General features: G+C 42.9%; 1 protein-coding gene across 2 annotated transcripts in view; it reads left to right on the top strand.

Annotated features, from left to right (window-relative positions):
* The window catches only part of LOC120064518 (E3 ubiquitin-protein ligase DTX1-like), a 60847-nt gene that overhangs the window by 17733 nt on the left and 19106 nt on the right, over window positions 1–24008 (top strand). The gene's annotated exons all lie outside the window — the stretch shown is intronic.

The raw sequence follows: 24008 nt of genomic DNA, 5'->3' as shown, positions 1-24008 counted from the left end.
TATTAAAAACCCAGATGTATTCCTGCGCCTGTCTCCAAATCCTTTATACCAGCGTGACATTTTATACACTTTGTATATGTACCCTTTTAGATAAATTGTTTATAAACACAATATTCTTTAGAAACACTGTAGCCTTTAGTTGATAACTTTTCCGCTACTGAGTGAGATTTACAGTAGGCTACATTGTGGGTTGCTGGTCTGACATTCTAGTGCGTGACTGACTACAGAGAGAAAGTCTATGAGAGCGGCTCCAATCCATTGCTATGGCCAGTGTCTTGCATTGTTTCTACTCCCTGTTTGTTTTGGTATTGTAGGCGTGAGAACCTGCTCTCCTCTGACCTGCTTTCTCTGTGCTCACGCTCCTCGTTGACTAATTAAAAATGTGTTGGTGATCACCACACTGCCTGTGGTGGAAAAAGATAGACTGACAGAAAATGAAAGCCATCACCATTTTCATGTGTAGATGACAACCGGCAGTAACTGCGGTCTTGGTTCTATTGCTGTCGACAGCGTCTTGTTGAGTGTGTGTACTGCAGGTGTGTTGGGGGGGAAGGCAATGTATGGTTTTTTACTTGCGTGTGGTGTGTGTGGGGGTCGTTTCAGTGATGTGTGGGCGGGAGTTCTGTGAAGGATTCCTGCTATGTACGTGCTACAGGTCAGGTATGAGTTGACCCTCAGGCGTCACTGTGTGAAATTAAAACGTTACTGGGGTTGGGGTGTGTGTTTGTGTGTGTGTGTGATGCCCTCCCTGTCAAGGCAGGCGTGTTGTTGATTGACACAATGGGGTTATTTTGAGCAGATATTCTATGCACTGGTTAGATAAGACCACGTCAGTGTTAGGATTGTTGAGTGAGAGAGAGAAAGAATGTTCCTACCTTCATTTTAACACTGGTGTTATGATTTACAGTCATTACATCCAAAGCTGAGATGAGTAGATTTAATGAATCACAAGCTACAGTATGCTCCCAAATGAACTCACTTTTACCCTCTCGTATTTGAAAGGAGTTTTAGTTAAGGCAAACCCATTATTTTTTAGCATACAAAGCAAAAGGCTATGAGAAGGGTGCTTGGAGGAGCTGAGGACTGATGGGGAGAGCCTGAGAGTGAAGATGCAGGGGCAGGTGTACAGCTCAGACCTGCCCTCTCTTTCTCTCTGTTTCTCTCTTTATCCCTATTCTCTTTTTTCCTTTTCCACCCTCCCCTGTTCACTCTGACTAGAAGTCAGCTTTCCACCCTCCCCTGTTCACTCTGACTAGAAGTCAGCTTTCCACCCTCCCCTGTTCACTCTGACTAGAAGTCAGCTTTCCACCCTCCCCTGTTCACTCTGACTAGAAGTCAGCTTTCCACCCTCCCCTGTTCACTCTGACTAGAAGTCAGCTCTCCAACCTCCCCTGTTCACTCTGACTAGAAGTCAGCTTTCCACCCTCCCCTGTTCACTCTGACTAGAAGTCAGCTTTCCACCTCCCCTGTTCACTCTGACTAGAAGTCAGCTTTCCACCCTCCCCTGTTCACTCTGACTAGAAGTCAGCTTTCCACCCTGCCCTGTTCACTCTGACTAGAAGTCAGCTTTCCACCTCCCCTGTTCACTCTGACTAGAATTCAGCTTCCCACCTCCCCTGTTCACTCTGACTAGAAGTCAGCTTTCCACCTCCTCTGGTCCTTCAGAACTTTAGTTTGTTATTTTGACATTGCCTTGTGTAGATCACATCAATGGAAAGTACTGCCAGTTCTAATACAATTTACAGCAGTGGTTCTCAACTGGTTCTGCCTCGGGACCCAAATTGAACCAGGTTGTCTCAGTCACGATCCAATATTCGCATCGTGAAAAGGAATTGCCAAAATACAATCTGTGTGTGGTGTGTGTGTGTGGGCACTCAACTCTGCCCTTTCCCACCTGGACAAAAGGAACACCTATGTGAGAATGCTATTCATTGACTACAGCTCAGCGTTCAACACCATAGTGCCCTCAAAGCTCATCACTAAGCTAAGGACCCTGGGACTAAACACCTCCCTCTGCAACTGGATCCTGGACCTCCTGACGGGCCGCCCCCAGGTGGTAAGTGTAGGTAACAACACTTACGCTGACCCTTAACACGGGGCCCCCTCAGGGGTGCGGCTCAATCCCCTCCTGTACTCACTCATGACTGCATGGCCAGGCATGACCACAACACCATCATCAAATTTGCCGATGACACAACAGTGGTAGGACTGATCACCGACAACGATGAAACAGCCTATAGGGAGGAGGTCAGAGACCTGGCCGTGTGGTGCCAGGACAGCAACCTCTCCCTCAAGGTGATCAAGACAAAGGAGAAGTTTGGACTACAGGAAAAGGAGGACCGAACACGCCCCCATTCTCATCGACGGGGCTGTAGTGGAGCATATTGAGAGCTTCAAGTTCCTTGGTGTCCACATCACCAACAAACTAGAATGGTCCAAACACACCAAGACAGTTGTGAAGAGGGCACGACAAAGCCTGTTCCCCCTCAGGAGATTTGACATGGGTCCTCAAATCCTCAAAAGGTTCTACAGCTGTACCATTGAGAGCATCCTGACTGTTTGCAACACTGCCTGGTATGGCATCTACTCGGCCTCCGACACAACAGAGGGTATTGCGTACGGCCCAGTACATCACTGGGGCCAAGCTTCCTGCCATCCAGGATCTCTATCAGGTGGTGTCAGAGGAAGGCCCTAAAAACTGTCAGACTCCAGCCACTCAAGTCATGGACTGTTCTCTCTACTACCGCACGGCAAGCGGTACCGGAGCGCCAAGTCTAGGTCCAAAAGGCTTCTTAACAGCTTCTACCCCCAAGTCATAAGACTCCTGAGCAGCTAATCAAATGGCTACCCAGACCCCTCTTCTACACTGCTGCTACTCTCTGTTTATTATCTATGCATAGTCACTTGAACTCTACATACCTGTACATATTACCTCGACTAACTGGTGCCCCCGCACATTGACTCTGTACCGGTACCCACTGTATATAGCCTCGCTATTGTTATTTTACTGCTGCTGTTTAATTATTTGTTAATTTTATTTTCTATTTTTTACTTAACACTTTTTTCTTACCTTCTAAAGCATTGTTGGTTAAGGGCTCTTAAGTAAGCAGGTAAGCTTATAAGTAAGGTCTACACCTGTTGTATTCAGCGTATGTGACAAATACAATTTGATTTGAAAACTATTTTAATGCTATATTGATAGTAAATGTTGCAATTATATGACGAGAACAACATTCCCACCTCTCATTGTCAATAATTACATTTTGCCCATATTCTTTACATTTTTAAAAACTTTTTACCCCTCTTTCGTGATATCCAGTTGGTAATTAGTCTTGTCCCATCGCTATAACTCCCGTACGGACTCGGGAGAGGCGAAGGATGAGAGCCATGCGTCCTCTGAAACACGACCCTGTCAAGCCACACTGCTTCTTGACACACTGCTCGCTTAACACAGAAGCCAGCCGCACCAATGTGTCGGATGAAACACCGTACAACTGGCGACCAAAGTCAGCATGCATGCACCCAGCCCACCACAAGAGTCGCTAGAGCGCGCTGGGACAAGGACATCCCGGCCCGCCAAACCCGACACAGCCTGGGATCGAACCCGAGTCTATAGTGACGCCTTAAGCACTGCAGCCATTTTGCCCATATTCTTGATGAAGAATGTTAATAAACTCACTAGCTTGAGACCACAAAATCAACCAAAATAGTGCTGCTAATAGCTCTATATTGAAAATACTGTGATTGAAGAAAAACATTTCTGAGAATACATTTTTTCAAAATGTAAGTACATTATCATTTCTACTCATGCTCTACCTGGTTTAAGTCATCTACGTTCAGACTGGAGTATTTTTCAATAAAAAAATGTTTTTACTCAGATGCCGTGACCCACTCGAAACCTCATGCGACCCAAATATGGGCCGCAACTGACCAATTGAGAATCATTGATTTGCAGGACCACATTCTAACTTGAGGGGGCTATACAGCATTTATGCATATGGATCATAAATACTGTTTATGAAGACTGATTCTTTCAGTATCAACCAAGTACACAGTCATACACTCCTGATCTCCATTCCCCTCAATGGACTCCATCACCACCTCATGGTTCTGGAATGGGAATGTAGCTCTGTGGTACTGTTCCACTCTCTAGCAGCTTGGAGAGGTAGTAGCCAACTGCTTGTTGTCCAGACCAGGTCCTGCTCCAGCTCCTGGGGTGAAAGTGACCCTTTGTCTCTGTTTTTTCCTGGACCATGGGGCTGTAGTGTGTGTAGTTCTGGACTTGGTCCTGTGAGGAGGAGACAGAGTCTGATATGTGGCCTCTCCCTCCCTGATTATGGTAAGCCAGCTGCTCTGGGCTGGCAGCCTGGCACTCGCAACAGCGCAGGCAGACACCCAGGGCATCTCTCCCTCCTCTCAACCTCTAATTCAATGAGTCACTACTTTTAACTTCTGAGGCGGATATCTTTTTCATTCATCAAGGCTACAGCTTTTAAAACTGCTCTCCGCCGGTGAATCCCTCTGGGAGGTCACTCAGATCAGAGTCTCTCACTCTAAACAACTCCATTAGGGTCTCCCACTCTGCTGCCTGGTTTAATCTATCACCATCTTCTGGGTGTCAGAGGGACATTGGTAATTAAGCTGTGACCACCTGGGTTGATTCTCGGTGTGCCCTCAAAACAACTGAAGTGAACAAGCAGAGCTCAGTTTGAGGCTTTAATGATTAAATAGATGTAAGAACAAACTGGCTTCAAGTTAACATTGGTGCTGTTTTATGTTTTGAATCATTGTGGAAATAAGTGGATGATGCTGCCAAAAGTTTACATCAGCTCTCAACTAAAGACAAACAGAATTTGTTGTTTGGCAATTTGAAATTAACTAGTTTAGGAGAGTGTTTGTGGGTTTTATTTCTGCATGCTTTATGTCCTAGCTCCAGAGGGTAGAAGATTTGTGCAGTCTGTCTGTCCCCAGGTCTTTGGTATGTGAACTGTGAAGACTTTACTCAAACCCTTAAAGGCTGTCCCAAGTACTAATGAGAATGAGAGGGGGATGACTGCAACAAGCCAGGGGAGGGACGATACAAGACACGCCTGGAAGACAACCCGGGGGTTCACAGTCCCATGGTACTACAATCACTTATTTAGATTGTTTGCCGCATGGCCACTCTGCAGAATATCAATGTGAATCTCTCTCTCTCTCTCTCTCTCTGTCTCTGTCTGTCTTGCACTCTCTACTTTTCTTTTCTCTCTCCATCTTTCTCACTTTCACCTGTAAGCTGTTCTTGGTCCCACTCCAAGTTCTGTGAGTGTTCAGCAGGAGAAACATCCTGCCGCAGCCTGTGAGGTGAATAATATTGGCCAGGTGTTCTTGGCAGAGCCCCCCTGACCAGGACCGGCTCCAGGCATAAGTGACACAAGTGGTTGCCTGGGGCCCCAGAACCCCCCCCCCCCCCCCCCCCCCCCACCCAAAAAGTACTGTATGTAAATACAGTACCAGTCAAAAGTTTGGACACCTACTCATTCCAGAGTTTTTCTTTATTTTACTATTGTAGATTTTTTTTTTTTTACCTTTTATTTAACTAGGCAAGACAGTTAAGAACCAGTTCTTATTTACAATGACGGCCTAGGAACAGTGGGTTAACTGCCATGTTCAGGGGCAGTTCATGTTTAGGGGCAGAACAACAGATTTTTACCTTGTCAGCTCAGGGATTCGATCCACCAACCTTTCGGTTACTGGCCCAACGCTCTAACCACTAGACATCAAAACTATGAAATAACACATATGGAATCATGTAGTAACCAAAAAAGTGTTAAACAAATCTAAATATATTTAATGCAATCCAGAAAATAGTAAAAATAAAGAAAAATCCTTGAATGAGTAGGTGTCTCCAAACTTTTGACTGGTACTATGTATGTATGTCTGTATTTTTAGGAACTCAGTCAGGGTCTCAAAGTACTGATTAGGGTTAGAATAGTAGATTACACAAGGTGCAAGTTTGAAATTTGGTAGTGCATCAGCAATTTTTATTATGTTAGTCACTGACAGTCACTCATTTAGCCATGTCAGCTAACATTTTTTTAGATTGATAAGTTAGTCCAGCCAGCTATCAACACTTGTAGTAATCATGACTGAATAGCGACCGAGCACGCAGGGCAGGTGCCCAGGGGGCCTGACCTCCAGGGGGCCCTCATTGATTTTGTTTGTCACTCTCAGACATCAACATGGCAAAATGTGTAGAATTGCAGGAAATTTGCTTTAAAACTGAAACAATTTATCTCCACCCCATGGCAAAATGGGCAGAATTGCGGTCCCCCAGACTCAGCCGGCCCTGCCCCTGACTCTGAGCTGTCCATCCTGAAGGGAGCACCGAGCGGCTTCACTTTCCAGACGTCTCATTAATAATGACGGCAAACACACCGTCGGGGTTTGTTACTACTGTCTCAAGGTGAATTCCCCTCAATACCTTTCTGACTCTCACATACTGTTTTGTCTATCAGTCTGAGAGACATTAGTCAATGTGAACGGGAGTAGGAGTCACATCAGAGATGTCTTTTCTCTGGTTGAAAATGTGTGTGGGTTTTCACTGCAGATGGTTTCCCAGTTAATATGGATGCCTAACAGACGATAGATCTGAAGCAAAGATCACACATTGCAGCTCAATCTGTTAGATGGAATATTACCACGTTGATTTTAATCTGATAAATAATAAAATGATTGAAATATTTGAATAGAAATGCATTAATGTAGTTTTACTGCATTGTGTCCCCTTGGGGAACTTTGTCTAGAATGTCAATAAATATAAATCAATATAGCCTCTAGAACTTCCAATAATCTGCTTGAGAATGACCTAGAGTTTTTCCCCTCAATAGTTGATCTTGGAAAAATATATATTTCTTTGCATTTGGAACAGTTATGGATCTGAAGTTGATTTTACTTTATTTTAGGAATAATAAGCACCCTCCAGCTATTCATAGTATACTAGCTACATGTAATTATCAATGTACTCTACTGAAAATACAATACTTAGTGTGCACCAGTGTAGGCTAAAGGCTATAACTCCAATAGAAGACAGTTATCCTGAATTCAAGAGTCTCCCAAAGCACTAGTCATTCATATTTCATCATACAGTGCGCTCCAAAACTATTGGGACAGTGACAACATTTTTGTTGTTTTGGCTCTGTACTCCAGCACTTTGGATTTGAAATGATTCAATGACTATGAGGTTAAATTGTAGACTGTCAGCTTTAATTTGAGTTTAGAAATTACAGCACTTTTTGTACATAATCCCTCCGTTTTAGGGGACCAAAAGTATTGGGACAAATTCACTTATAGACTATATGCCCCAGTCAACTGAAAGTGCTGTTATTGTGAAGTGGAAATGTCTAGGAGCAACAACGGCTCATTCGCGAAGTGGTGGGCCACACAAGCTCACAGAATGGGACAACCGGGTGCTAAAGCGTGTAAACACTCACTACCGAGTTCCAAACTACCTCTGGAAACAACATCAGCACAAGAACTGTTCGTCTTCATGAAATGGGTTTCCATGGCCGAGCAGCTGCACACAAGCCTAACATCCCCATGCGCAATGCCAAGCGTTGGCTGGAGTGGTGTAAAGCTCGCCACCATTGGACTCTGGAGCAGTGGAAACGCATTCTCTGGAGTGATGAATCACGCTTCATCATCTGGCAGTCCAACAAACGAATCTGGGTTTGGCGAATGCCAGTAGAACGCTATGGTGGACATTCCATGCAGTCAGCATGCCAATTGCATGCTCCCTCAAAACTTGAGACATTTGTGGCATTGTGTTGTGACACAGATGCACATTTTTAAAGTGTCCTTTTATTGTCCCCAGCACAAGGTGCATCTGTGTAATGATCATGTCGTTTAATCAGCTTCTTGATATGCCACACCTGTCAGGTCGATTAATTATCTTGACAAAGGATAAAATGCTCACTAACAGGGATGTAAACAAATTTGAGAAATAATATTTTTATGCATATGGAACATTTCTGGGATCTTTTATTTCAGCTCATGAAACATGGGACCAACGCTTTACATGTTGCGTTTATATTTTTGTTCAGTATAGAAGTGTTTAGAAACATATTATTTTGTAATTTACAATTAAAGTGATTCCAAAATGACACAATACATTATTTACCATTAATTTCTACTGGGCACAAAAAAAATCTGAAACACAACCAAAACAAACAAGTTTGTAGAGTCACATGCTTGATGTAATCATTGGGTGCTAGGAATATGGGACCAAATACTAAACTTGTTACTACTTTAATACAAATATAAGTTAATTTGTCCCAATACTTTTGGAACAACATGAAATAATTGTAAAATACACCGGATAAAACAATATGAATAATTTAATAGGATCTGTATGGGTTAAGCCCTGTATCAACAGCACAGCGAATAACAGCCTGTCCACTCAACCACAGCATCCTACAGGAAGCAAAGGCTATAGGGTACAATACACACACAAAAATGAGGGTTCCTTAAGGGTTCTTTGGGAAGGGTGATGGTTCTTTGTGGAACCATATTGACCCCAAGAACCCCTTGAGCCCTTCAATGATTCTTTGCAGTTAAAAAAATGGTTCTTTCCTCTTTTAGTGATAATTAAAATGTAGGGGTGACGGCCCATTAGAATATTTGGGTGCGTGGTTTGTTCACAGCTCTTTTTGTGCAACCTGGAGTGAGTGTCAATCCAGTTGATCTAATCGGTTGTGTTATGAAATTACATGACTGTGGCTAGTGTCAGTGTTGTGTGAAAGACTGACGTATGGCCTTATGTCATTTGAGAACAATTGACTAAGTCAGTTCTTAATTCTCTCCTCAGGGAACCCCAGCTGTTCCAGAGTTAGCACACCTGATTCAACTTCTTAATTAACACAATAAGAAAACATAAAGAATTTTAACAATATAATATTGCTGTTAAACCAGAATAAAAAAAACCTGTATTGTCCTACAAAGAACCTTTGAGATTGGTTCTATAAAGAACCTTTGTCATTCTCCATAAAGAACCGAACAAAAGGGTTCTTTATAGCCCCAAAAAGGGTTGTAACCATAGCGGAACCCTCTTCGGGTGCTACTGTATATTGAAACTTTTTAAAATGTTTTTTTTATAGAAGCTTAGGAAAGAGTTTTTTTTATAAAACACCATACAGGTTCCATTTAGAACCTTAAGAGCATGGTTCTTTATAGAACCTTAAAGGTTCCATATAGCACCAAAAAGGGTTCCACTATGGTTACAAGCCAAATAACCCTTATTTTGGCACTATATAGAACCATTTGTTTTTAGTGTGTACACACCAGCTACGCTTTTCTCTCTACATTTGCCAAGAATAGAGTGTGAGAATGATACCCCATTAGTTGTATTATTTGTTATGCAGTACATAGCAAAATCACCTTCCTGGGGCTTGATTAAATTCACATAATGAGTGTCCAGGGTCAGGAGAAGTGCACTGCACTGCACGCTTTTTTACTGGCTGATGGCTAACATGAAATATCGTCCTGTCTATTAGAGAAAGACTCCTTAGAGCAGGCGTGGGTTGATGGTGGGGTTGCGTGTGCTTGTCACTCTCTCTTGTAGTGAGTGGAGTTAGAGAGAGATGCTGTTTGCCCACATGCAAGGTCACCTGTCAGAGATAGAGAGGCCTCTGAGCTCCAGCACTGCACTATCTCCAGATGGCTCAGACAGATAGACACCTGCACTCACCGCACAGGCCCCCCGCCTGCCACCACCCACTTCCCGCCCCAACACATTACAGTACTGCAGAGTGCGTGCTTTGCCAACAAGAAGGCTGCTTACTGTATCCTCTGTGGCAGGCCTGGACAGTGTCTTATTTTTTATTTTTTTATTGTCATTTAGACGCCCTTATCCAGAGCAAAGTCAGGAGGGTTGTTTAAGGGTCTGTTGCATTGCTGCAGCACAATATCAGTCTTCATGTGGTAAGCCAAACTCAATTTTAGAACTTTTTGTGGGGGGGTTTGTCTCTATTTCTTACAACCATACTCTGCACAAGTGCTTTGTAACTGGCTAGCTCCCCAGGGCAGGGGGATCTGCTACACCCCCCCCTAGATTTTCTTGTTTGGCAGCCTGACTGAGGAGAACTGAGTCACAGGGGGCTGATCTGCTCTGCTGCAGTATTCACATTGTAGGCTTGTCTGGTTGAGAGAGTGAGACATTATTTTATTCTTCCGTGGCAGAGTAGCTCTCTGCACATCACCAACCCTCTCCCGCAAGCCTCTTCCTCTCCTCCCAACCACCTGTACCTTTTCATCCTTTGTTCATCCATCAAGTTGGCTAGAGAGAGGAGCTTGCTGCTGCTTCTGTAGGGATTCTAGGTTTGGGGAGCCCATCGGCTCCCTTATAACTGTCGGTAACGTCATGACATAACTAAGCTCTGCATTATTATATGAAAACTGTACAGTAGCATACATGGGTGGGATAGGATGGTGAGGAGTAGTATGTTGGGTCGTCACTAGTTACCACCGCCACAAAGTCAGAAGACTCGCCAACTCAACCAGTCAGATGAGGGAGTGTGATGTAAATTCCTTTCGCTGGAATAGCCTCATTTTCGAAATGCCATATCTCCAGTTCAAGTTTGAGTACAAAATAACTAAATACATTCGGGAACAAGAATTGGCAACGTCACTAAAATTCATAACATTGTTTTGGGCAAAAGGGCAAGTTGTCGTTTCTTTTTTACATAACTACTAGATAACTTTAGCTACTCATCTAAATTGAGTTAGCTAGCATAAGGGATTCCATTACAATCACTGAGGAGTTATTCTATTTGACAGAGCAACATTGTTAGTTTCCCTACAAACCTTTCATTCTAATAGTAATATATCATATTCTTGACTTTCAACAGATGCACAGCCTTTGGCAGGAAAACAACTCATTTTGGAGAGTAAAAGTCTTCCATTCCATGGTGTTCTGTTTCAAGTTGTGGGCACAAAGACTTACGAACGACACCATGGGTAAGACACAAACAAAAGCCAAAGAGAAATATGCTGCTGAAATGAACAGGAAGGCAGTAAGTTCAAAGATGGGTCACTGTAATTTATACCATACACTTTTACAACAATTTAATTTTAATAATGTTGTACTAACTAACAATGGAATGTTCCTCAATAAAATTGAAGAAGATGGGACTTTAAACAGGTGTCCCAACTCTGTGGTCACTAAAGATCCCATGGAGTGTGCTTATATTTGTCCTGTTTTCACCGCTTGTGTATTTCAAACTGTATTCCTATCATGTAATACTGTATATAAAAGTACCATGTATGTCAAGTGTATGAATAATATACAGTTATTAGAACATTTTTGTGAAATTGTGTACGTCTACATGCCTTTTAAATTTTTTATAAAATAAATGCATGTCTTTTGTCTGCTCCTGCAAGCCGCTCGGCATGCTCGTCATCACACTCCCTCATCTGATTGGTCGAGTAGGCAGGCCTTCTGACTTGCGGCTATGGTAACTAGTGACAACCAGTATGTTGTAGCCACTAGCCAGTAACATTCTCAAGCCACTTACTGATACCACACTGTTATCATTACATCTGTGATATCAGATGAGTTTGGGACGTGCTGGTATAGCGCTCGTACAGTATCTCACAATACCTATGAAGTATATTTTAGTAAATTGTGAACATGTATGCTGATGCTGTATGCATGCCATCCATGTGTTTCAGGGGTCCTAATGCTAACTGGAACATACCTGGGTCATTCACTATTTTGTTCTTGGGTCACTGAGATTAGGATCTGTACTGATCTCTTTCATAATTATTATTATGTTTTTTCATGAGATATTATGCATTTGACCACAATTTCCACAAAATGTTCATTACTGCAACAGTATCCAAAAATGTTTCAGTTTTAACATTGCTTCCCTAATGAAAAGGCCTGAGTTAAACATAACACTGAAAATAAAAGTATTTAAAAAAACATTTTCCCAATTTGAGCTTTTTAGCCGTTTCGGTAATGAGAAGGCCATTACAACATGGTAGTAGCACAAAACATGCTACAAACATTATTGGGCACAGACAACAGCACAAAGGGCAAGAAGGTAGAGACAACAATGCATCACGCAAAGTCTTTGAATGAAGAGATTGAGATAAAACTGTCCAGTTTGAGTGTTTGTTGCAGCTCGTTCCAGTCGCTAGCTGCAGTGATCTGAAAAGAGGAGTGACCCAGAGATGTGTGTGCTTTGGAGACCTTCAACAGAATGTGACTGGCAGAACGGGTGTTGTATGTGGAGGATGAGGGCTGTAGTAGATATCTCAGATAGGGGGGAGTGAAGCCTAAGAGGGTTTTATAAATAAGCATCAACCAGTGGGTCTTGCGACGGGTATACAGAGATGACCAATTTACAGAGGAGTATAGAGTGCAGTGATGTGTCCTGTAAGGAGCATTGGTGGCAAATCTAATGGCCGAATGGTAAAGAACATCTAGCCGCTTGAGAGCACCCTTCCCTGCCGATCTATAAATTATGTCCCCGTAATCTAGCATGGGTAGGATGGTCATCTGAATCAGGGTTAGTTTGGCTGCTGGGGTGAAAGAGGAGCTATTACGATAGAGGAAACCAAGTCTAGATTTAACTTTAGCCTGCAGCTTTGATATGTGCTGAGAGAAGTACAGTGTACCGTCTAGCCATACTCCCAAGTACTTGTATGAGGTGACTACCTCAATCTCTAAACCCTCAGAGGTAGTAATCACACCTGTGGGGAGAGGGGCATTCTTCTTACCAAACCACTTGACCTTTGTTTTGTAGGTGTTCAGAACAAGGTTAACAGTAGAGAAAGCTTGTTGGACACTACGAAAGCTTTGTTGTAGAGCATTTAACACAAAATCTGGGGAGGAGCCAGCTGAGTATAAGACTGTATCATCTGCATATAAATGAACGAGAGAGCTTCCTACTGCCTGAGCTATGTTGTTGATGTAAATTGAGAAGAGCGTGGGACTTAGGATCAAGCCTTGGGGTACTCCCTTGGTGACAGGCAGTGGCTGAGACAGCAGATTTTCTGACTTTATACACTTCACTCTTTGAGAGAGGTAATTAGCAAACCAGGCCAAAGACCCCTCAGAGACACCAATACTCCTTAGCCGGCCCACAAGAATGGAATGGTGTACCGCATCAAACGCTTTGGCCAAGTCAATAAAAATAGCAGCACAACATTGCTTAGAATAAAGGGCAATGGTGACATCATTGAGGACCTTTAAGGTTGCAGTGACACATCCATAACCTGAGCGGAAACCAGATTGCATACCAGAGAGAATACTATAGACATCAAGAAAGCCAGTCAGTTGATTATTGACAAGTTTTTCCAACACTTTTGATAAACAGGGCAAAATAGAAATAGGCCTATAACAGTTAGGATCAGCTTGATCTCCCCCTTTAAAAATAAAGGACGAACCGTGGCTGCCTTCCAAGCACTGGGAACCTCCCCAGAAAGGAGAGAGAGGTTAAAAAGGTTGGAGATAATAGGGGTAATAGGGGCAGCAACCTTAACTTCCCAACCGGCTCAGGAGGCGAAGGTTGAGTCATGCGTCCTCCAAAACATGATCCGCCAAATCGCGCTTCTTAACACCCACCCGCTTAACCCGGAAGCCAGCCACACCAATGTGTCGGAGGAAACACCATTCACCTGACGACCGAGGTCAGCCTGCAGGCGCCCGGCCCGCACAAGGAGTTGCTAGAGCGCTGTGAGCCAAGTAAAGCCCCCCCGGCCAAACCCTCCCCTAACCCGCACGATTGTGCACTTCCCTAGGGGACTCCCAATCACAGCCAGTTGTGATACCGCCTAGGATCAAACCAGGGTCTGTAGTGACACCTCTGCGATGCAGTGCCTTAGACCACTGCGCCACTCGGGTGCTCCAAAGTTTTTACAAGAACTTGAAAAAGTGTTACGGTAATGAGACACAGACACTGTGTTTGTACGTAATAAATATTATAGTTTAATGTAAACTTAAACTAGTATACCATTTCTATGATTTATTGACAAAACTACAGCAACAGATGTTGTGTTTTATACAAATAAGTTAGGTTTTTCCAAAGTAAAATTGTATAAAGTGACCTGAGAATTCGATAATGAGAATTTGGAGTGAAAATGTAATAAATTCTGGCGAAATTATAATTTGACAAAAAAATTGACAAAGCTAGACATCTTAGTCCTCAGAATGATAGTTTATTTTTGCAGATGCATCATGCTTTTGTAACTCAATTTGCTACAGACATGTTTAATTAAAACTGGTTTCATGAGAAGCACCCACCTAGAGATTGCATTTTCACTACTATTTATCACATTCAAGAGATCTTTGACCTAGATGTTTTATCTCATAATGATAATGCAGTTTCATCTGTTCTCCTCCACTCCCTCATGGTATGTGTTCTCTCAGAGCTTCTACTGTGTGTTCTCTCAGAGCTGGTTCTGTGTGTTCTCAACTGGTTCTGTATGTTCTCTAAGAGCTTCTACTGTGTGTTCTGTAAGAGCCGCTACTGTGTGTTCTCTAGGAGCTGCTACTGTGTGTTCTCTAAGAGCCGCTACTGTGTGTTCTCTAGGAGCTGCTACTGTGTGTTCTCTAAGAGCCGCTACTGTGTGTTCTCTAAGAGCCGCTACTGTGTGTTCTCTAAGAGCTGCTACTGTGTGTTCTCTAAGAGCTGCTACTGTGTGTTCTCTAGGAGCCGCTACTGTGTGTTCTCTAAGAGCTGCTACTGTGTGTTCTCTAAGAGCTGCTACTGTGTGTTCTCTAAGAGCTGCTACTGTGTGTTCTCTAAGAGCTGGTTCTGTGTGTTCTCTAAGAGCTGGTTCTGTGTGTTCCCTAACTGGTTCTGTGTGTTCTTTCAACTGGTTCTGTGTGTTCTCTAAGAGCTGGTTCTGTGTGTTCTCCACTGGTTCTTTGTGTTCACTAAGAGCTGGTTCTGTGTGTTCTCTAAGAGCTGCTACTAAGTGTTCTCTCAACTGGTTCGGTGTTTTCACTAAGAACTGGTTCTGTGTGTTCTCTAAGAGCTGCTACTAAGTGTTCTCTCAACTGGTTCTGTGTGTTCTCTCATAACGGTATCAGTTAATTGTTTGTGAAGGTCGTTTTGAGGAGATGAAAGGGAAATTTCATTTCAGGCTGCGCTAGTGGGGTTTATGGAAAACATCAAACATACCTCAATTACTTTATTGCCTGTATACAGTTGAACTTAATGAAATACTTATTGTTTATTCACTGCGTTCACTGACATACAATATTGTCACAGAGAATATGTTCAAGATAATAAACAACAGAATGAATGCTTCTAAGTGCAAAGTAATGTACAGCTCAATAAACTTTTTGTTAGAAATTAGGTTGATGAACTGTACGAAATATTGTTGCTATACAGTATATCCTACAGAAGTGAAATGTAAAAGCTTTTATATGCCAAACCCTGATGTAATAAAGGTACAGCTATAATGCATGTAATGTTCTGATATATTAGTGAGAAAAAGAGTGCCCCTGACCAAGCGCCACAGTGTACGCTGCTGGCGAGTCAGTTTGGCTTCTGTAATAAAAACATATATTTCCCTCTTCCTGTTAAATACCCCTCAGCCAGCATTCAGCAGCCTCGCAGTGTAGGCTACCTGTTACTGGTCTCTCTTCCTCTGTAGTTACAGGAAATCATGGAGCTATTTTTAATAAGCTCAGCGTGGCCCATTGGGAATTGGAGAAGCTTGTCAATTATTGGGATATATAATAGGCCTGTAGCTGGAGACACGAGGGGGTTTTTCATCAGCCTGCTTATCGCACCACATAATTTTTTATTGAACCTTTATTTAACTATGCAAGTCAATTAAGAACAAATCCTTATTTACAATGACGGCCTACCAAGAGGCAGAAGGCCTCCTGCGGTGACGGGGGATTAAAATAAAAATGTAGGACAAAACACACATCACGACAAGAGAGACAACACTACATAAAGTGAGACCTAAGACAACAACACAACATGGTAGCAACACAACATGACAACAACACAACACGGTAGCACCACAACATGGTAGCAGCACAAACATGGTGCAAACATGGTTAGACACAGACAACAGCACAAAGGGTAAGAAGGTAGAGACAACAATACATCACACGAAGCAGCCACAAGTGTCAGTAAGAGTGTCCATGAGTGCTGGGTAATGTGGACCTTAATTGACTATAGCAGATTCTCCCAGCTCTAGATCTGTCCATCGCCTAGGTGGACAACAAGGGTGTTGTCTAAGATCAGGATGGTGGCCAATGAGTGACAGGTTGGAAAATGTGAACAATGGGTCAGTGAGTGTTGGTGACTAGCCAGGAGTGACAGGAGGGGAAAGAGAAGGCTGGCGTCAGCAGGAGATGAGATGAGAGAGTGGAAGAGAGGACAGGGGGCTGTCCACCCACTGGTACTTTGTTCCGTGAGGAGAGGAGACGGTTACTGGGAACACACAGCTGTGGACAAACCCTTGGAGGCTTCCATGACCATGACAACAAATCCTAACTCCGCGTTTCTCTGACAACAAAGCCTGAATCTCATGAATTTTTCAGCGGGTTTTTGATGAAGTCAGGTTTTACTTGTGCTATTAAATTATCTGTGTGCGTCATTATCAGGCCAGAACATTCCATTCAGGGTGTTGTAGGATCCCCCTGGGAGGCCACTGAAACATCACAGAGTCAGGAGGGACACATCAATAAGCCAAATGGACAGATTTGGATAGGATTTACTATGACCATATGAGTATAAAGGGGTTAGTCAGTCTTGAAACTACCTTAAGTAATCCTTAGCTAGGGATGTTGCCTGTGTGCAAGGTCAGTGTGCTAATGCAGCAGGTTGTATAGCGGTTAGAGCCTTGGGCCAGTGAACAAAAGGTTGCTGGTTCGAATACCTGAGCCGACATGGTGAAAATCTGTCTGTGCCCTTGACTAAGGCACTTAACCCTAATCTGCACATTTCACTGAACCTATCTGTTGTGTATCACCACCTGGATTCGGTCTTATGTAGCAGCATTTTAATTTCTGTTTTTTGCATTGGATGAAAGTAGAGACTCAGAGCTACAAAATGGTCAATCATACACTGCATTTGAGGAAACAATGGGAAAGTAATTCTCCTTTGAAAGTTAATCAACTTGTAAACTCACTTTTGAGAAAACCGTCTTTCAATGTTTTGGTATTACTATTGGAAAGCCCTTCTTTGTCTACACCCATTCAGCATTGTCGACACCCTCTTAAGCAGTGGTGACCAGCCATTTCTGAGTCAAGATCACTTTCACAGTCAAAAAGCAAGCTGAGATCTACTGCTCAGATTTTTTATTTTACATTAACCTCACACAAACTGTTTAATAGGAATGAGGTTTGGGCACTAGGCCTAATACATTATCACAGCATATTAGATATATGATTGGCCTGCCAATATTGTTAATCAGACCATATTATATTTCAAAACTCGAGCTTTGATAACAAAATAGATCAGTTGGTTTAGCACTTGTTGAGCATGAATTGAAATCATTAGCTTTTTTATTTTACTGGACTGATGGTACCTGCATCTGATGGTCAACGAGGTCAAATCACGACGTCAGTGATCTCCAGGTTGAAAAGTCGGAGCTCTAGGAAGATGCCGAGTTTCCAACTTGGAACTCAAAGTTGGATGTCAGTTAAAAACAACTTTTCCCAACCGCCTCTCACAGTCCCTGCTCTCTACTTCCTTTCCTCCAGTGAGACTGACCAGAGAGAGGGGACACCGTCTTCTACCTGATGGCGAAACTCGAGTCGCACCGCATCTGCCTCATGCACAAATTCACATTGTACGGAGAAGTGCGTTTTGTAATAGTGTTAATAGTAATAGCTCACTCATAAAAATAGCAGCTCTTTGCTGTATCCGTTGACAGTCTCTCTGTGGTCATGGTTTTAAAAGTTATTAAATCTTACGTAGGCTAGTAACCTATTAAACTTGACTATGGCCAGGGTCATGGAAGCTCTGTAGCCACAGTGATTTGAGCTATCCAATTGGGCAGCACAGTAGGTGCTCTTGATTTAGTCACAGATTTGGTGGGGAGTTTGTCTCATGGGAACACTTTGCTTACCAGGTGCATAGGACTTTTGAATCAAGTGCACCTACCGGCAACAGCTCAACACGATTTTAAAAAACAAGTGCAAACCTTTATCGCTTGTTGGCTTTTCTACAGAAATATTTGGTTATCGACTAGGAATGCCTTGAAGATCGACCAGTCGATCGCGATCGACCGGTTGGCAACCACTGCTCTTAAGCCTTAGCCCCACCCAACTCTTTAAGGGTTGATCCAACCATTCTGTACTAACTTGCCAGCTACTTCCACACATCTAAGAGAGAGAGAGAACAGCTCACTGAACATTACTCGCTGTATCTGTGGTTTCGCGTTCAGAGCGCACACTGGACGCTCTGGCCAATAAGTAGGGTTGTTCCGAAAGCTCTGACCTCACAACGACAGTCAAGCACCCAAGCTAACTGGCTAACATTGGCTAGCTACTTCCAGACACATAATGAGAGAACACCCCACTCTGACCATTTTACTCGCCCTAGCAGAGCTGCTTAGACTTTTTTCATGTTATCCAGAGCATTGGTGACTGTAACTGTGCTGCTGGCAACAATTGAATTACGCTTCGTTGCCAACGTTTATTGACACCGGACATATTCAACGGGTGTTGAGCGTTCAAAAATGCATCAGTTATTCTGCGCTCTGGCACACTAAGATGAGAGTATTTTGTTAAGAAATGTAGCTAGATAGTTAGCTAGGTAAACAATGAATCCCAACACATGATTTAACGTTAGTTAGCGAGCCAGCCAGCTAACGTTAGTTAGCTAGCTAACAGTACACTTTAACTTGAAATGAAAATACTTTGTTTAAATTAGAGTGGAGTCTTTTGTTAAGACATGTAGCAAGCTAGCTAGCTAAACAATGGATCATTATCACAACTCATGACATTACTACCCTGCATGAATCTGCAGGTAGCTTACCAACCAGGTTCTATGGCTATAACTAGTCAAGCAAATGTGTCTGAGAAGAATAAGAATAAGATCATACACAATGTTAGCTAGCAACCCAGCCAGCTAACATTAGCTAGCTAACAGTACACTTGAAATGAAACCACTTTCTGTCAAATATAATATCTGAAAATCTTACCAGTATACATCAAACAAGCAAAGCGTCAATACAGGATTAAGATTGATTTCTACTACACTGGCTCTGACTCTCGTCGGATGTGGCAGGGCTTGAAAACTAGTACGGACTAGAAAGGGAAACCCAGTTACATAAAACTTTTGATTTCAGTGCAGTTCAAGTATGATGGAATTCGAGTATGATAGCTAAGGAGATGTAGAAAACACCAGTCTGGATTACAGCTTCAAATTAAGACAATCATGCATGGCATAAGACAGGAGACGAGTCCAACCCATTTTTATTTTTTATTTTTTTTATTTCACCTTTATTTAACCAGGTAGGCAAGTTGAGAACAAGTTCTCATTTACAATTGCGACCTGGCCAAGATAAAGCAAAGCAGTTCGAAACATACAACAACACAGAGTTACACATGGAGTAAAACAAACATACAGTCAATAATACAGTAGAAAAATAAGTCTATATACAATGTGAGCAAATGAGGTGAGATAAGGGAGGTAAAGGCAAAAAAAATCAAATCAAATCAAACTTTATTTGCCACAAACTCCGAATACTTTAGACTTTACCTTGAAATGTTTACTTATAAGCCCTTAACCAACAGTGCATTTCAAGAAGAAGTAGGCTAAAATAAAAAGTAATAATAAAAAGTAACACAAAAAGAATAACAATAACGATGCCATATACAACAGGGGGCACCGGTACCGAGTCAGTGTGCAGGGGTACAGTCTAGTTGTGTACATGTAGGTGGGGGCGAAGTGACTATGCATAGGTAACAAATATAAACAGCGAGTAGCAGCAGTGTACAAGGGGGGAGGGGGTCAATGTAAATTGTCCGGTGGCGATTTTTATGAATTGTTCAACAGCAGATAATTCTACAGGAGAATGTCAGGCTATCCATCTGTGAGCTGAAGCTGAAGCGCAGCTGGGTAATGCAGCAAGACAATGATCCAAAACACAATCAAGTCTACATGAAAATGGCTAAAAATAAACAAATTTGAGGTCCAGACCTAATCTCTATCTAATTGAGATGTTGAGGTGCAGTTCATGCTTGAAAACCCACAAATGTCTTTGAGCTAAAGCAGTTCTGCATGCAACAGCAATGTGAGAGACTGATCAACAACTACAGGAAGCATTTGGTTGCAGTCATAGGTGTTTTATTTTTTTTAACTAGGCAAGTCAGTTAAGAACAAATTCTTATTTTCAATGACAGCCTATGAACAGTGGGTTAACTGCCTTGTTGAGGGGCAGAACAACAGATTTGTACCTTGTCAGCTCAGGGATTTGATCTTGCAACCTTTCAGTTACTAGTCCAACACTCTAACCACTAGGCTACGCTGCCACGCCAGTTTAAGGGCAATTACTTTTTCACACAGGGGAATTGGGTGTTGCATGAATTAAATTAATTAAATAAATAAACTAAGTATCAATTTTTTGGTTATTTGTAAACTCAGGGTCCCTTTATCTAATATTAGGTTTTGGTTGAAGATCTGATAACATTCAGTATCCAAAATAGAGAAAATCAGAAAGGGGGAAAATTATTTTTCACAGCACTGTATAAATATTTTTTTATGCTATTGATTCTGTTCAGTGGTTGTAAAGTATGGCTGCTGTGTATCCCAAGAGTTAAGCTTTTATGATGATTTAACTGCCCTGCAGATGATGTAACTGGTCCTCTGTTTTGTGGAAACAGCAAACACGTATGACAGCCAGTCTGCGGTAAGACACGATAATATCAGAACCAGTGACATTGCATCTGCTTTCACTTCCTTTAGGAGGCCTGTTGTATTATCTGGGGGGCTATCTAATGAAGGATGCAGTGACAGTCTTGTTACATGTCCTACCTGAGGAAAGACAAAGGGAGGGAATCAGACTGACCTGTCTTCAACTCAAGGCAAAACAACCCCATTAAACAGAGAGGTGAATGATAGACTCTGTCAGGGAGGGAACAGATCATCAGGAAGCCACTAAGTTTTCCAGAACTAGTGGAATGAGTCTTAACAGTTTAGTTCACCATCAACTCACCCCGTGTTTGAGCTAGGGTTAGAGTCCCACAGTGAGGCTTGACACAGTGATACATCACACAGCCACTACTCCTCACCCAATGGGACCGCTGTCGTGTTGGGCAAGGACAGCTGGAGGATGTCATGAGGAGGGGGGAGAGGGGAGAGGAGGAGAGACTCCAGGAAGGGAGATACTGCTGCCAAAAGCACATAGAGTCAGACAGGAAGTGACCACTCTCTCTCCGTTTCCTGTCAGGAAGAGCATGCAGGGTCGGCTGGGTCGCACGGAGAGGATCAACAACTCTGCCTCAGCTTTTGGGCTCGACCCGTTATATATACAACAGAAAATTATTACATGGGTCAGGTAGCCATATGAGGTACTGTGAGGAGGTTGTTTGTGCTATTTGTGAGTGGAGCTTCCTGTTTTGGTTCCATGTGACCTTCACTTTCTCCTTAAGGCCCTAGCTAACCCCAGTCAATACCACAGCATAGAAAACAAACACTAGACCAGAATCAGTCATTTAATTAGAGGGTTGGCTCTTGGCTGTTCGACATTCCCATGTTTCTTCTTTTGACAGGTTATATCCTGGGGTTTACATGTGATGTATATGATTTATAGTCTGTAATAGGATGGGGTAATGTATTCAAAAGTTGACCCTAGTGAGGGGTTATTTCTCATGGGAGTGTCATGACCCTACCTTCATCATATTCTGACGGTAGTTAGCTTTAATAACCAAGGAAACATGATTTACAATCAACCCTCCATTTGGCATGTCACCATTTATATACGCTGAACAAAAATATAAACACAACATGTAAAGTGTTTGTCCCATGTTTCAAGAGCTGAAATAAAAGATCCCAGAAATTGTCCATATGCACAAAAAGCTAATTTCTCAAAAACATCCCTGGTAGTGAGCATTTCTCTTTTGCCAATATAATCCATCCATCTGACTGGTGTGGCATATCAAGAAGCTGATCAAACAGCATGGTCATTACACAGGTGCACCTTGAGACATCTGTGGGATTGTGTTGTGACAAAACGGCACATTTTAGAGTGGCCTTTTATTGTCCCCAGCACAAGTTTTGAGGGTGTGCCCAATTAACATGCTGACTGCAGGAATGTCCACCAGAGCTGTTGCCAGATAATTTACTGTTCATTTCTCTACCATAAGTCACATCCAACATTGTTTTAGAGAGAATTTGGCATTACGTCCAACCGGTCTCACAAACGCAGAGCACTTGTATGGCGTTGTGAGGGCAAGCGGTTTGCTGATGTCAACGTTGTGAACAGAGTGCCCCATGGTGGCGGTGGGGTTATGGTATGGGCAGGCATAAGCTACGGACAAGAACACAGTTGTATTTTATTGATGGCAATTTGAATGGATAGAGAAACCGTAACGAGATCCTGAGGCCCATTGTCGTGCCATTCATCCTCCGCCATCACCTCATGTTTCAGCATGATAATGCACGGTCCCATGTCGCAAGGATCTGTACACAATTCCTGGAAGATGAAAATGTCCTAGTTCTTCCATGGCCTGCATACTCACCATACATGTCCTCCATTGAGCATGTTTCGGATGCTCTGGATCGACGTGTACGACAGTGTGTTCCAGTTCCCGCTAATATCCAACAACTTCTCACAGCCATTAAAGAGGAGTGGGACAACATTCCACATGCCACAATCAACAGCCTGATCAACTCTATGCGAACGAGATGTGTTGCGCTGCATGAGGCAAATGGCCACACCAGATACTGGCTGGTTTTCTGATCCACGCCCCTACTTTTTTTTAAGGTATCTGTGACCAACAGATGCATAACTGAATTCCTGGTCATGTGAAAGTCATAGATTAGGGCCTCATTTTTTTTTTCTTCAATTGACTGATTTCCTTATATGAACTGTAGCTTCAACTTGAAGTTGTTGCATGTTGCGTTTATATTTTTGTTAAGTATATTTCGTTACAGCGTTGTCTTTACATTAGCTTCTGTTACGGCCTATGAATAGCTAATTGTCTCTTAAAGGGAGGGACTGTTTATTTTTACTCACCATTAGTTGGTGAAGCTAAATTGATGCACAGCTAATAAAGTCTCCACATAATCAAATATTTATAAGGCTAGTGTTAACTTACCATTTAACAAGAGAGTGTGGAGCTGCTGCACAGCCAGTTATTGGGTCAGAGACCTGAGAACACACTCTTTTTAGAGAGTGTAAATCTGCATGTTAGGCTCATGTTCGTGTTTTTCAGATTTGTATTTCTCGTGTGTGTGTGTGTGTGTGTGTGTGTGTGTGTGTGTGTGTGTGTGTGTGTGTGTGTGTGTGTGTGTGTGTGTGTGTGTGTGTGTGTGTGTGTGTGTGTGTGTGTGTGTGTGTGTGTGTGTGTGTGTGTGTGTGTGTGTCTGTGTGCAGAGGTTTTCAGCAGCCTTCCAAATGAAATCAGCCACCAAGCCAAGTCCTTTACCACAGTTTGCGGCAGGAATTCAAGGTCAGCGCTGCTGATTCTGCTGATGCGTTTTATTCTCCGGAGCCTGTGGTGCTGGACTGTATGACTGGGGGGTTACCAACACTGACCCCCACCCATCCCCACCAGCCCCACTACACACACCTTCATCCTTCCATTATCACCCCGGTGCTACCCTGCAAGGGAGTGTGCATTTAGCCGTTAAATTAAATGGGGGAAGGGTTCTGTTGTTCCTCGCCGGAGAGCCAGGAGATGGATGGGGAGAGGTGTCCTGATTTCCCATGTGACCACAATAATTGTGTTATAATGGAGGTGGGGGCTGAGGGCCCATCAGCAGAGGGGCAGAGGTACACCTCCGTCTCCCCCTCCCCTTCCCCTTCCTCAACAAAGAGACCTGTAG

The sequence above is a fragment of the Salvelinus namaycush genome, chromosome 1 (genome assembly GCF_016432855.1).
Source record: "Salvelinus namaycush isolate Seneca chromosome 1, SaNama_1.0, whole genome shotgun sequence".
NCBI lineage: Eukaryota > Metazoa > Chordata > Actinopteri > Salmoniformes > Salmonidae > Salvelinus > Salvelinus namaycush.
Note: the sequence above shows the minus strand (reverse complement) of the source record. Positions and strands in the feature narration are given on the sequence as shown.